This window comes from Nicotiana tabacum, chromosome 10, assembly GCF_000715075.1.
Source record: "Nicotiana tabacum cultivar K326 chromosome 10, ASM71507v2, whole genome shotgun sequence".
NCBI classification, from domain to species: Eukaryota; Viridiplantae; Streptophyta; class Magnoliopsida; order Solanales; family Solanaceae; genus Nicotiana; species Nicotiana tabacum.
Genome location: NC_134089.1, coordinates 11,010,594 through 11,025,757, shown reverse-complemented (window position 1 = coordinate 11,025,757; position 15,164 = coordinate 11,010,594).

Here is a 15,164-nt window from a genome sequence, read left to right as displayed (position 1 = left end):
TTTGTTTTAATTCATATGGCATACTTTCCTTATTAATCTTTTAAAAAATGGACACATTTTTATATTTAATAACTCTGATTACATGATCAATAATTTGTCCATAACATTTATCAACATTGAATAGTAATACAACTGCTTAACTATTACACAGAACGGGACTAGAGTTGTCTAATACTGAAAAAGGGACACATACAAAAAGATTAAAAAAAGAAGAGAGAGATAACATGTATAAAAAATACAAAAGGGATCCATAAATCAGATCTAAGACTACCCCATCTGAATGTTCACAAGCAAAGGTACAAAATATACTCATACCAATTAATTAAAGATTAAATATGCACCATGTTCTTTTCTCCCGTTGATTTGAGTGCTTCAAAATTCAAGTGTCCAAATCGCATGTGCCAACACCATAATTCATCTTGCACATTAGTCTTTAAACACTTTGCATCAATTATCTTAAGATTCAGAGAGAATAATCTATTCTTTGTCATATACACTTTAGCAATTAGAATTCCACCTGATTTAGCCAAAGATGCATATTTTTCATGTGGATATCATATCCCTTTTCAAAAAGTTGTCCCAAACTCAAAATATTACTTTTTAATTTTGGCACATAATAAACATCTTGAATTAACTTATGACCACCATTTTTACAGGAGATCAGAATCGTACCTATCCTTCCGATTTGAATCTTTGAGGTATCTCCAAAAGACGCATTAGCTCTCACTGTTTTATTGATCTCCACAAACTTCTCTTTGCATCCACACATATGATTGCTTGCTCCATTGTCCAAATACCATGAGCTACAATCATTCTTGTCTTCTTCCTTGAGTGCCGGCAACAACGTTGACTTATCTTCTTCTTTCTTGTTGTCAACAAGGTTTACTTTCTCTTCAACATTGCTACGACATTCCCAAGAGTAATGTTCAAATTTATAACAATTATATCACTCAATTTTTGATTTGTCATACCTTTGTCCATTATTTTCTTGATAGTAGCCGCGTCCTCTTCCTCTTCTTTGTCCACGACCACGATCTCTGAAATGTTTGGTGGATTACTTAAATGCAAAACAAAATGTCTTCCTTTATTGCGATTTACAAGTCGCAGTTGTTAAATTATAAATCGCATTCATAAAATAAGATTTATAAGACTAACGCGATTAATGAAGTACCATTTGTTAATTCTGAGCCTTTTCTGTAAACTACTTAACGTCAACAACCTCAACTCCGCCGTTCTTCAAACCGCATTCTCGAGACTTACCTTTATATGTATATAAAGAGATAGATAGATATAGACATAGGTCAAACGTTTTATTTTTAATATTCAATGATGCATCTAAGTAAGTTATAAGTTGATGAATCAATTTACAAACAGATATATTTGATGAATAATTATATATACTAATTAGGATCTTCACAGGGTCGGGTTCTTTCAGGCATTGATAGACTTGTGAAGATCCTAATTAGTATATATAATTTATCATCAAATATATCTGTTTGTAAATTGATTCATCGACTTATAACTTACTTAGATGCATTGTTGAATATTAAAAATAAAATGTTTGACCTATATCTATTAATAATAAAAACAAAACGTCTTGACCTATATCGATTAATCTATGTCATGCATTATTAGTGATGAATGAATATAATCCGTTAACTCTTTTGTAATACGAATAATGAATACACTAACATATACTATAACATGCTATATATGTAATTAAAATAGCACAACGAAGTGTGTGTTATATATATACACACACTAACATATACTATAACAAGCTATATATATAGTTAAAATATTACAATGAAGTATGTGTGTGTGTGTGTGTGTGTGTATACGTACTTACGTTGATAGCCGTATATATATATTTAAGAACACGAAGCGCTAGGAACACATGGTCGGGTTCTTTTAGAGATTGTGTCACGACCCGGATTTCCCACCCTCGGGAGTCGTGATGACGCATACTCGTGAAAGCTAGGAAAATCGAGTATTGTAGATTCACTAACTCTTTTATTTAGCCCTTTTAAACCGTTTAAATCAACATCCGATCAACAGTGAAATATTAACAATAATTAAATACATGCGGAACATAATCTGATAACTTAGCCAAAAACGAGTACGACAATATCAAGTACATCTCTACTCGAAACCGGTGTCACAATATCGCGGACCGTCTACGAATACTACAAACAACTGTCTGGAAAGAAAGATACAATATGTCTCTAAAGTAAATGAAAACAGAATATAAAGATAGAAGAGAATGCCGGAGCCTGCGGACGCCTGCAGGACTACCTCCGGATCTCTGACTGGACTAAAGGAAGCCACCCAAAGCTATGGTCCAAAAGATGCCGCTCCAGGATCTGCACACAGTGCAGATTGTAGTATCAGCAGAACCAACCCCATGTGCTGGTAAGTGCCTGTCCTAACCCCGGTGAAGTAGTGACGAGGCTAGGATTAGACTACCAAATAAACATGTGCAGTTATATAATATACAGCAGAAAGTAAAACAGAAATAAACAAGTAAAGATGGGAGGGGGACATGTTGCGGGGGAATATTACAAAAAAAATTGAAAAAAATATATTTTTTTTGTAAAAATGAAAAAAAAAGTAGAAGACTTTACTAAATTAGTGGATTATTGGTGCATTAGATTAAAAAAACAAAAATATTTTGCAATTTTCTTTTACGTTTTAAAAAAAGAATAATAATTATTTTTAATTTAGCATTAACCTAACGGTCAAAGGGCATAAGTGAACTAAAAAAGTGGATGGAGGGGTATTTTTAGTCCAATAGGTAGATGAAGAGTATTTTTAAACCTTTTCCAAAAGTTTAGGGGCATTTTGAACCCTTTTCTGTTTATCAATAATAATTCAAGAGTAAAGCATAAGGACAATTTAGAATTCACGGCAAAACGATAAGGAACTCGTAACCAGTCAATAAGCACTTCTTATTATCTATTGTTGTGGCGCGCTACCCGATCCAAATCATAATAACACTGTTGCGGCGTGCAACCCGATCCATATCATTTATCACTGTTGCGACATGCAACCCGATCCAATTATATTATTGTTGCGGCGTGCAACCCGATCCAAACATAATATTGTTGCAACATGAAACCCGATCCACATATACAGTTCAACACCAAATCACAAAGAGAGTCCCGACAAGGGATCAATAAAGAAACAATACTATCCCGGCAAGAGAAAAATCAGCTATAACCAAACTTGTTCCAATATCTAACTTCCTCAACTAGCACCAGTTCTCAATCGTAAGTAATTTTCACGAGAATAATCATAATCTTTGCGCAACACAGAGAATCAACAACATAGGCATTCGTAGAATTTAGTAAGAAAACAAGAATTTCAATTTAAGACTCACGGTCATGCTTGACACCAACATATAGATACTCGTCACCATGCCTATACGTCGTATTCCACAGTTAACACGTAGCAAATAAGACACGACTCCTAATCCCTCAAGCTAAGGTTAGACCAAACACTTACCTCGAACTTCCACGACCAACTCAAGCTTCAAACACCGCTTTTCCTTTAGAATTTGGCTCCAAATCAATTGTATATAGACATAATCGACTTAATAACATCAATAAACGCTAACCAATTCAATTCCAATGCTTAATTATAGATTTCCTAGCATTCTTCCCAAAAAGTAAAAAATTGACTCGGGCCCGCTTCGTCAAAACATGAGGTTCGAACCAAAACCCGATCACCCATTTACCCACGAGCCCGAATATGTAATTATTTTGAAATCCGACCCCAAGACGAGGTCTAAATTCCAATTATACAAAAAGCCCTAACTCTACCCAAATCCCTAATTTTCTACCCTTAAGAACATTATTTAGGCCTAGAAATCTAATGGGTATTAATGGAAATTGAAGAAAATGAGTCTGAGATTACATACCTATGGATTTGTGGTGAAGTTCTCTTTCAAAAATCGCCCAATTTGGAGTTTGGAAGAAGAAGTTATGAATTTTGGGTTTAACCCCGTGTGTGTTCTGTTACTGTTTAAATTACCGGGCAAAATTGGTCTCTGCGATCGCGGACAAGGGTATGCGATCGCATAGGGTAAGAGGGGATTGGGCACTGCGATCGTGGACTGGGATGTGCGATCGCATAGAAGAAAATGATTCCCTTCCCAGGGTTGGTTCAACCCATTGCGATAGCGGAAGAAACAATGCAATCACATTAAACAATTTGGTGACTTTCTATAATTTACTCTACGCGATCGCAGAAGGAGCTATGCGATCGCATAACACAAAATAGGACCCCCTGAAATTACACTATGCAATCGGGAACCTTCCTATGCGATCACATAGCACAAGGACGTGGACACCAGCAAACAACAGTTTCTGCAATTTTCCTAAGTTAAAAAACCTCCCGATACCTATCCGAAACTCACCCGAGCCCTCGAGGCTCCAAACCAAACATGTACACTACCTCAAAAACACCCTATGGACTTACTCGTGCGATCAAATCGCCAAAATAACATCAACAACTATGGATTTAGCATCAAAATCATGAAATCACTTAAGAACTTCAAATTTTCCAATTTTCTAGAATACGGTCCGATTCACGTCATTTCAAGTCCGTTTCTTACCAAATTTCACAGACTCAACTTAAACCACATATAAGACCTGTACCGGGCTCCGGAACCAGAATACGGGCCCGATACCATCAAATTTTAAACACATTTCATTTTCAAAAACTCATAAATATTCCAGAAAATAATTTTCTTTAAAAATTTATTTCTCGGGCTCGGGACCTCAGAATTCGATTCCAGGCATACGCCCAAGTCCCATATTTTTCTACGGACCCTCCGGGACCGTCAAATCACGATTTCGAGTCCGTTTACCCAAAATATTGACCGAAGTCAACTTAAATTCATTTTAAAGTCCAAATTCATCATTTTTCACAGATTGTCACATTATGGCCTTCCGGCTACGTGCACGGACTGTGCATGCAAATCGAGGTGATACTGAAAGAGGCTTATTTTAAGGCCTAGGAACACATAATTTGTTTCTAAAATAAGTGCTGACCTTTTGGGTCATAACATTCTTCACCTCTAAAACAACCACTTATCCTCGAACGGACATAAGAAGGAAGTACCTGAGTCGGGGAAAAGATGGGGATAATGGCTACGCATGTCGGACTAGGACTCCCAAGTCGATGCCTCAGTAGGCTGAACTCTCCACTAAACACGAGCAGAAGGAAAACTCTTCGATTTCAACTGACGAACCTGCTGGTCTAGGATAGCTACCGGCTCCTCCTCATAAGACAAGTCCTTGTCCAACTGGACAGTGCTAAAATCTAACATGTGGGATGGATCGCCGTAATACTTCTGAAGCATGGACACATGAAACACTGGATGCACGGCTGATAAGCTCGGCCGCAACGCAAGTCTATAAGCCACCTCTCCCACTCGATCAAGAATCTCAAATGGGCCAATGAACCTAGAGCTAAGCTTGCCCTTCTTCCTAAATCTCATCACGCCTTTCATAGGCGACACTCGAAGCAATACTCGCTCGCCGACCATGAGAGCCAAATCACGAACCTTGTGGTCGGCATGACTCTTTTTCCTGGACTGAGCTGTACGAAGCCTATCCTGAATAATCCTGACCTTGTCCAAGGCATCCTAACTAGGTCCGTACCCAGAAATCGAGTCTCTCCCGGCTCAAACCATCCAACCGGCGACCGACACCGCCTACCATACAAAGCCTCATAAGGAGCCATCTGGGTACTCGACTAGTTGCTGTTGTTGTAGGCAAAGCTAAAGGCAAAAACTAGTCCCACGAGCCTCCAAAGTTAATGACACAAGCTCGGAGCATATCCTCCAAAATCTGAATGGTCCACTATGATTGCCCGTCCGTCTGAGGATGAAATGCTATGCTCAACTCAACCCGTATGCCCAACTTTCACTGAACTACTCTCCAAAAATGTGAGGTAAACTGCGTACCTCGATCTGAAATGATAGATAAGGGCACATCATGAAGGCAAACAGTCTCCCGAATATAGATCTCAACTAACCTCTCGGAAGAATACGAGACTGCCACAGGAATAAAATGTGCTGATTTGGTTAGCCTATCGACAATAACCCACACTGTATCGAACTTCCTCTGAGTCCGTTGGAGACTAACAACGAAGTCCATAGTGACACACTCCCACTTCCACTCAGGAATCTAATCTTCTGGAACAAACCGCCAGGCCTCTAATGCTCGTACTTAACATGTTGACAGTTCAAGCACCGAGCCACATGAGCAACAATGTCCTTCTTCATTCTCTGCTACCAATAATACTGCAGCAAATCCTGATATATCTTAGCAGCGCCTAGATGAATAGAGTACCAGGAACTATGTGCCTCCTCTAAAATCAACTCTCGAAGCCCATCCACATTAGGCACACAAACTCGACCCTGCAATCTTAGAACTCCATCATCTCCCAAGGTAACCTGCTTGGCACCTCCGTGCTGCACCGTGTCTCTAAGGACACATAAATGAGGATCATCACACTGCCGATCTCGGATACACTCTAATAAAGAAGAATGAGCGACTGTGCAAGCTAACACATGGCTGGGCTCAGAAACATCCAACCTCATGAACTGATTGGCCAAAGCCTGAACATCCAAAGCAAGCGGCCTCTCACCGACCGAGATATAAGCAAGACTACCCATACTGGCTGACTTCCTACTCAAAGCATCGACCACTACATTTGCCTTTCCCGGATGATATAAGATGGTGATATCATAGCCTTTCAATAGCTCCAACCACCTCCTCTACCTCAAATTTATCTCCTTCTGCTTGAACAAGTATTGCAGACTCTTGTGATCCATGAACACCTCACATTCCATGCCATACAGATAATGCCTCCAAATCTTCAACGCGTGAACAATGGCTGCCAACTCCAAATCATGAACCAGATAGTTCTTTTCATCAATCTTCAACTGACGCGAAACATAAGCAATGACCTTACCATCCTACATCAACACCGCATCAAGTCTGATATGAGATGCATCACAATAAACTGTATAAGGCCCTTAACCTGTGAGCAAAACCAATACCGGTGCCGTAGTCAAAGCTGTCTTAAGCTTCTGAAAGCTCACCTCACACTCATCCGACCACCTGAACTGGTACCCTTCTGGGTCAACCTAGTCATCAGGACTGCAATAGATGAAAACCCCTCCACAAACGGACAATAGTAGCCTGCCAAACCCAAGAAACTTCGAATCTCTGTAGATGATATGGGTCTAGGCCAGTTCTTGACTGCCTCAATCTTCTTCGGATCCACCTAAATACCCTCTACTGATACAACATGACCCAAGAATGTCACTAAACTCAACCAGAACTCACACTTCGAAAACTTGGCATACAATTGACTATCCCTTAGAGTCTGAAGAACCACTCTAAGATGCTGCTCGTGCTCCTCCCGGCTGCGGGAATAGATCAAAATATCATCAATGAAGACTATTACGAATGTATCCAAGTAAGGTCTGAACACTCAGTTCATCAAATCTATAAAAGCTGCAGGGGAATTTGTCAACCCGAATGACATCACTAAGAACTCATAATGCCTGTACCGAGTGCGGAAATCTATCTTAGGGACATCGGATGCCCTAATCTTCAACCGATGGTAGCCAAATCTCAAGTCAATCTTTAAAAATACCTTAGCACCTTGAAGCTGATCAAACAAATCATCAATCCTCGTAGTGGATACTTATTCTTGATTGCAACCTTGTTCAACTGCCGGTAATCTATGCACATTCTTATCGATCCGTTCTTCTTTTTAACAAACAACACCGGTGCACCCCAAGGCAAAACACTAGGTCTAATTAAACCTTTTTCAAGCAGGTCTTGCAACTGCTCCTTCAACTATTTCAACTCAAGTGGGGCCATACGATACAACGAAATAGAAATGGACTGAGTGCCCGGAGCCAAGTCAATGCAGAAGTCAATATCCCTGTCGGGTGGCATACCCAGCAGGTCTGAAGGAAATACCTCAGGGAACTCACGAACAACAGGCACAAAATTAGTAGAAGGAACCTCGGCACCAAAATCACGAACATATGCCAAATAGGCCAAACACCCCTTCTCGACCATATGCCGAGCCTTCACATAAGAGATAACACTACGGGTAGAATGACCAGGAGTCCCCCTTCACTCTAGATGAGGTAAACCTGGCAAGGTTAAGGCCACAGTCTTGGCATGACGGTCCAAGATAGAGTGGTAAGGTGATAACCAGTCCATCCCCAGTATGACATCAAAATCAACCATGTCCAGAAGTAACAAATCTACACGAGTCTCAAGACCCCCAATCATAACTATACAAGAATGATGGACTCGATCTACCATAATAGAATCACCCACCGGTGTAGACACATATACAAGGGCACTCAAGGAATCACTAGGCATGACCAGATACGATGCAAAATAAGATGACATATAGGAGTATGTAGACCCTGGATCAAATAGGACTGAAGTATCTCTACTACAAACCAGAACAGTACCTGTGATAACTGCATTGAAAGCCTCAGCCTCAGACCTGGCTGGAAGAGCATAACATCGGGGCTGGACCCCACCACCCTGAACTACATCTCTGGGACGGCCTGCTACTAGCTGGCCTCCACCTCTAGCTGCCTGACCTCCACCTTTAGCACCTCAACCCCCACCCCTAGCTAGCGGAGCGGGCGGTGGAACACCTGCTGCCTGAACCATAGCACGGGAACCTACTATTGCGATTGAGTACCCACCAATCTCGGACAAGCCCTCCGGATATGACTATACTCACCACACTCAAAGCATCCACCCGAGTGCTGTGCCTGAGGAAACTGAGACTGACCCTGGCGACCTGAATGACCACCTCGAAAACTCTGGAGCGGTGGTGCACTGATAGAAGCTGGTGGTGCACTATAGGGCTGCTGATCAGAATACTGCATATGAGAACCACAGCCACTTGAAGCACCGTGAGAAACCTAAAATGCTGACTGAAAAGGCCTAGGAGGATGGCCTCTACCATATGAAACCCTGCCTCCATATGAGGCACCACTGAATCTGCCTAAATGACGAAGCCTCTTGGCAGACCCCTGACCACCTCCCTACGACAGAACCATCTCAACTCTCCTGGCCACATTGGCCACCTCCTGAAAAGAAATCTCACTCCCTGTCTCTCTAGCCATCTGAAGCTGAATCGGCTGAATAAGTCTATCAACGAACCTCCTCACTCTCTCTCTCTGGGTGGGAAGTATGATAAGAGCATGACGAACCAAGTCGATGAATCTGGTTTCATACTGAGTCATAGAACCCTGTTGGAGACGCTCAAACTGCCTCCGATAGATCTCTCGCTGAGTGATGGGGAGAAACTTCTCTAGAAATAGCTGAGGAAACTGCTCCCAAGTCAAAGCTGGTGATCCGGCTGGCCTAGCCAAACAATAATCTTTCCACCAAGTCTTAACGGATCCAGACAAGCAGAAAGTAGCAAAGTCGACCCCATTGGTCTCCACTATCCCCATGTTAGTGTGAACCTCATAACAACTGTCTAGATAATCCTGGGGATCCTCAGAAGATGCACCACTGAAAGTAGTAGTAAAGAGCTTGGTGAACCTATCCAACCTCCACAAAGCATCGACATACATGCTCCATCACTGGTCTGCGCTACCACACCCGATTGAACTGCTCCAACTGGCTGAGTTGTTGGAGTCTGGAACTGGGGAGCCATCTGCTCCGGAGTGCGAGTAGTAAGAGTCTGGGCTCCTCTTCCAGCCTAAGAGACAGCTGGTGCTACAGGAAGTAAGCCTGCTCGGGTGACACTTTCCATAAGGCCCACTAGATAGACCAGAGCATCCTGGAGTACTGAGGTAGCAATAAACCCCTCTAGGACCTAAGCTGGGCCCACCAGAACTGTCTAGGCCTGAACCTCATCATCAAAGTCAACCTGAGGCTCCGCTGCTGGTGCTGCTGCTCTAGGCTGAGCTCTGCCCCTACTCCTGCCTCTAACACGGCCTCGACCTCGGCCTCACCCTCTGCCCCTCATGGAGCTGCTGCTGGGGGCTCAGGCTGCTGATCGGTGGATGAAGAAGCGCGTGTTCTCGCCTCTACGAAAGAACAGAGTAGAAATTCAATTAGCATTGAGAAACCAAACCGCATGACAGGAAAGAATAAATGTGAAGTTTTTTCCTAACTCTGTAGCCTCTGGGGATAAATACAGACGTCTCCGTACCGATCCCGCAGACTCTACTAATCTTGTCCGTGAATTCTGAGACCTATGTAACGTAGAGCTCTAATAGCAACTTGTCATGACCCGAATTTCCCACCCTCGGGAGTCGTGATGACACCTACTCATGAAAGCTAGATAAGCCGAGTATTATAGATTCACTAATTCTTTTAGTTAGCCTTTTTAAACAGTTTAAATCAATATACAATCAACAGTGAAATATTAACAATAATTAAATACATGCGAAAGACATAATCTGGTAACTTAGCCAAAAACGAGTACGACAATATCAAGTACATCTCTACTCGGAACCGGTGTCGCAATAGCACGGACCGTCTACAAGTACTACAAACAACTGTCTAGAAAGAAATATACAATCTGTCTCTAAAGTAAATGAAAACAGAATATAAAGATAGAAGAGAACACTGGGGCCTGCGGATGCCTGCAGGACTACCTTGGGATCTCTGATTGGACTGAAGGCAGCCACCCAACGCTATGGTCCAAAAGCTGCCGCTCCAGGATCTGCACACAGTGCAGAGTGTAGTATCAGCAAAACCAACCCCATGTGCTGGTAAGTGCCTGGCCTAACCCCGGCAAAATAGTGACGAGGCTAGGACCAGACTACCAAATAAACCTGTGCAGTTAAATAATATATAGCGGAAAGTAAAACAGAAATAAATAAGTAAAGATGGAAGGCGGACATGCTGCGGGGAAACATCATTTATCAATAGTAATTCAAGATTAAAGCATAAGGACAATTTAGAATTCACAGCAAAATGATAAGGAACTCGTAACCAGTCAATAAGCACTTCTTATTATCTATTGTTGCGGCACGCAACCCGATCCAAATCATAATAATATTGTTGCGGCGTGCAACCCAATCCATATCATTTATCACTGTTGCAGTGTGCAACCTGATCCAATTATATTATTGTTGTAGCGTGCAATCCGATCCAATTACATTATTGTTGCGGCGTGCAACCCGATCCACATATACAGTTCAACACCAAATCACAAAGAGAGTCCCGACAAGGGATCAATAAAGAAACAACACTATCCCGGCAAGGGAATCTACAGTATAAGTAAATACGTCCCGTCAAGGGAAAAATCAACTATAACCGAACTTGTTCCAACATCTAACTTCCTCAACTAGCACCAATTCTCAATCGTAAGTAATTTCCATGAGAATAATCAAAATCCTTGCGCAACACAGAGAATCAACAACTTAGGCATTCACAGTATTTATTAAGAGCACAAAAATTTCAATTTAAGATCATGGTCATGCTTGACACCAATGTATAGATACTCGTCACCATGCCTATATGTCGTATTCCATAGTTAACATGTAGCAAATAAGACACGACTCCTAATCCCTCAAGCTAAGGTTAGACCAAACACTTACCTCGAACTTCCACGGTCAACTCAAGCCTCAAACACTGCTTTTCCTTTAGAATTTGGCTCCAAATCAATTGTATCTAGACATAATCGACTTAATAAAATCAATAAACGCTAAACAATTCAATTCCAATGCTTAATTATAGATTTTCTAGCATTCTTCCCAAAAAGTCAAAAATTGACCCCGGGCCCGCTTGGTCAAAACACGAGGTTCGGACCAAAACCCGATCACCCATGAGCCCGAATATGTAATTAGTTTTGAAATTCGACCCCAAAACGTGGTCTAAATTCCAATTATACAAAAAGCCTTAACTCTACCCAAATCCCTAATTTTCTACCCCTAAGAACATGATTTAGGCCTAGAAATCTAATGTGTGTTAATGGAAATTGAAGAAATGAGTCTAAGATTACATACCTATGGATTTGTGGTGAAGTTCTCTTTCAAAAATCGCCCAATTTGGAGTTTAGAAGAAGAAGTTATGAAATTTAGGTTTAATCCCGAATGTGTTCTGTTACTGTTTAAATGTCTGGGCAAAATTGGTCTCTGCGATCGCGGGCAAGGATATGCGATCGCATAGGGTAAGGGGGGATTGGGCACTACGATCGTGGACTAGGATGTGCGACCGCATAAAAGAAAATAATTCCCTTTCCAGGCTTGGCTCAACCCATTGCGATAGCGGAAGAAATAATGCAATCACATAGAACAATTTGTTGACTTCCCAGAATTTACTCTACACGATCGCGGAAGGAGCTATGCGGATCGCATAGCACAAAATAGGACCCCCTTAAATTACACTATGCGATCGCGAACCTTCCTATGCGATCTCATAGCACAAGGACCTGGACACCAACAGATAGCAGTTTCTGCAATTTTCCTAAGTACAAAAACCTCCCAGGACCTATCCGAAACTCACCTGAGCCCTCGGGGCTCCAAACCAAACATGTACACTACCTCAAAAATACCCTACGGACTTACTTGTGCTATCGAATCACCAAAATAACATCAATAACTATGGATTTAGAATCAAAATCATGAAATCACTTAAGAACTTCAAAATTTTCAATTTTCTCAAATACGATCCGATTCACGTCATTTTAAGTCCGTTTCTTACCAAATTTCACAGACTCGACTTAAACCATATATAAGACCTGTAATGGGCTCCGAAACCAGAATACGGTCCCGATATCATCAAATTTTAAACACATTTCATTTTCAAAAACTCATAAATATTCCAGAAAATAATTTTCCTTAAAAATTCATTTCTCAGGCTCGGGACCTCGGGATTCGATTCCGGACATATGCCCAAGTCCCATATTTTTTTACGTACCCTCAGGGACCGTCAAATCATGGGTCCTGGTCCGTTTACCCAAAATGTTGACCAAAGTCAACTTAAATTCATTTTAAAGTCAAAATTCATCATTTTTCACAGGTTTTCACATAATGGCCTTCCGGCTACATGCACGGACTGCGCATACAAATTGAGGTGATACTGAAAGAGGTTTTTTAGGCCTCGGGACACAGAATTTATTTCTAAAACAAGTGATGACCTTTTGGGTCATCACAGATTGATAGACTTGTAAATTGATTCATCAACTTATAACTTATTTAGATGCATCGATGAATATTAAAACAAAATTTTTGAGCTATATTGATTAATATATATAAAAAAGTCTCGACCTAAAATAGAATAATATTATATTAGTTTATTAATTGATTAATTATTCGTACGTAGTAATATATATGATTGATTATCAATTATAATATAGTATATGTGTGTGTGTGAAATTACTCATATACTTAAATATAAATTAGAAAATTTACTTACACAGATGCTATTATATTGTATTAAAAGTAATTACCTAGTTAATATAATTTTTTTGTAAAGATTATGCTTATAGTTTATAATTATTTATAATAGTTGTATAGTTAAATAAAATAAATATTTATAGTTAATAATAATTTTTTTATGGTTTATAATAATTTTTTCATAGCTTATAATATTTTAAGAAATAAAAGAATTTAGTTTTATTTTTTTAAAAAACTACCAAAGTTGGTCGGTATTTGGTCAAACGGTCAAAGCTTAATGTACCGACCAAAATTACCGACTAACGTTGGTTGGTAATTATTAAATACAGAATAAAATAACGGGTTTCCCCCTATTTCTCTTACTTTCTTCCCCAAATTTTCCCCAACTCCTCCCTCAATACCTTCCCCTCTCCTTCTATATTTCCCTCACACAAATCCCATTCCTCACTTCGGCACCTCCCGTCGCCTATCGTCGCGTCGCTGTCGTCGGCCACTGTCACTGCCGCCCCTCTCCTTCTCCACCTAAAAATTCTAGGTTTGAATTACAACCCATTTCTTTGTTATTTCTAGTTTTTGTTTCAATTATTTGAACATTGTATTTTATTATTTCAATTAGTGTTTCAATTATTTGAACATTGTATTTTATTGAGGACTAGGGTTTAGGTCTTGTTTTAATTAGTTTTGTTAATTAGTTTTATTAACTAATTAGTTTAATTAGTCTTGAATAGTTTGGTTATAATTGAATTATTAACTTTGTATTGTCTTGAATAGTTTAGTTAGAATCTAGGGTTTAGGATTTGTTCTTGTGAATCGAATTGAACTTTTAGGATATGCATTGAACTTTTAGGATATGAATTGAACTTTTAGGATTTGAATTGGACCTTTTGGATATGAATTGAACTTTTAGTTTATGAATTGAAATTTTAGGATATGAATTGAAATTTTAGGATATGAATTGAACTTTTAGGATTTGAATTGAACTTTTAGGATATGAATTGGATCTTTTGGATATGAATTGAACTTTTAGGATATGCACTGAAATTTTAGGATATGAATTGAACTTTTAGGATTTGAATTGAACTTTTAGGATATGAATTGGACTTTTAGTTTATAAATTGAACTTTTAGTTTATAAATTGAAATTTTAGGATATGAATTGAACTTTTAGGATATGAATTGGAACTTTTAGGATATGATTAACTAAAAAAAGAGTAGGATATCAATTAACTAAATTAATTTGTTCTTGTTTTTTTTTGTATAGACGGAACATCGTACTTGGATGTACAATAGGAATTATCCTAATCAACAGGGATTGCGGGAGGATTTTGTAGAAGGGTTGATGACTTTATTAGACATGCAATGTCACTTTTACCATACCAAAGTGAAGGAGTAATTAGGTGTCCTTGTGTCAGGTATGACTATATGAAGTTTGAAAAACCGGAGGTAGTTAAGCTTCATCTTTATAGGAAGGGGTTTATAGAGAATTACTTTTTTAATCATGGAGAGATCGATGGTAGGCGTGAGATATTTCATAACATGGTTGTTGGTGAAAGTAGTAGGTTGGTGGAGAATACAAATCTTGATTCTAGAATATAGGATATGGTTGTGGATGCTTTTGGGATGCACTTCGGGGGTAAGCCCAATGAAAATGTTGAACAAACTCCTAATGATGACGCAAAACATTTTTATGAACAATTAGAGGAAGCTAGTCGTCCACTATGTGAAGGAAGTTCGCACTTTGAGCT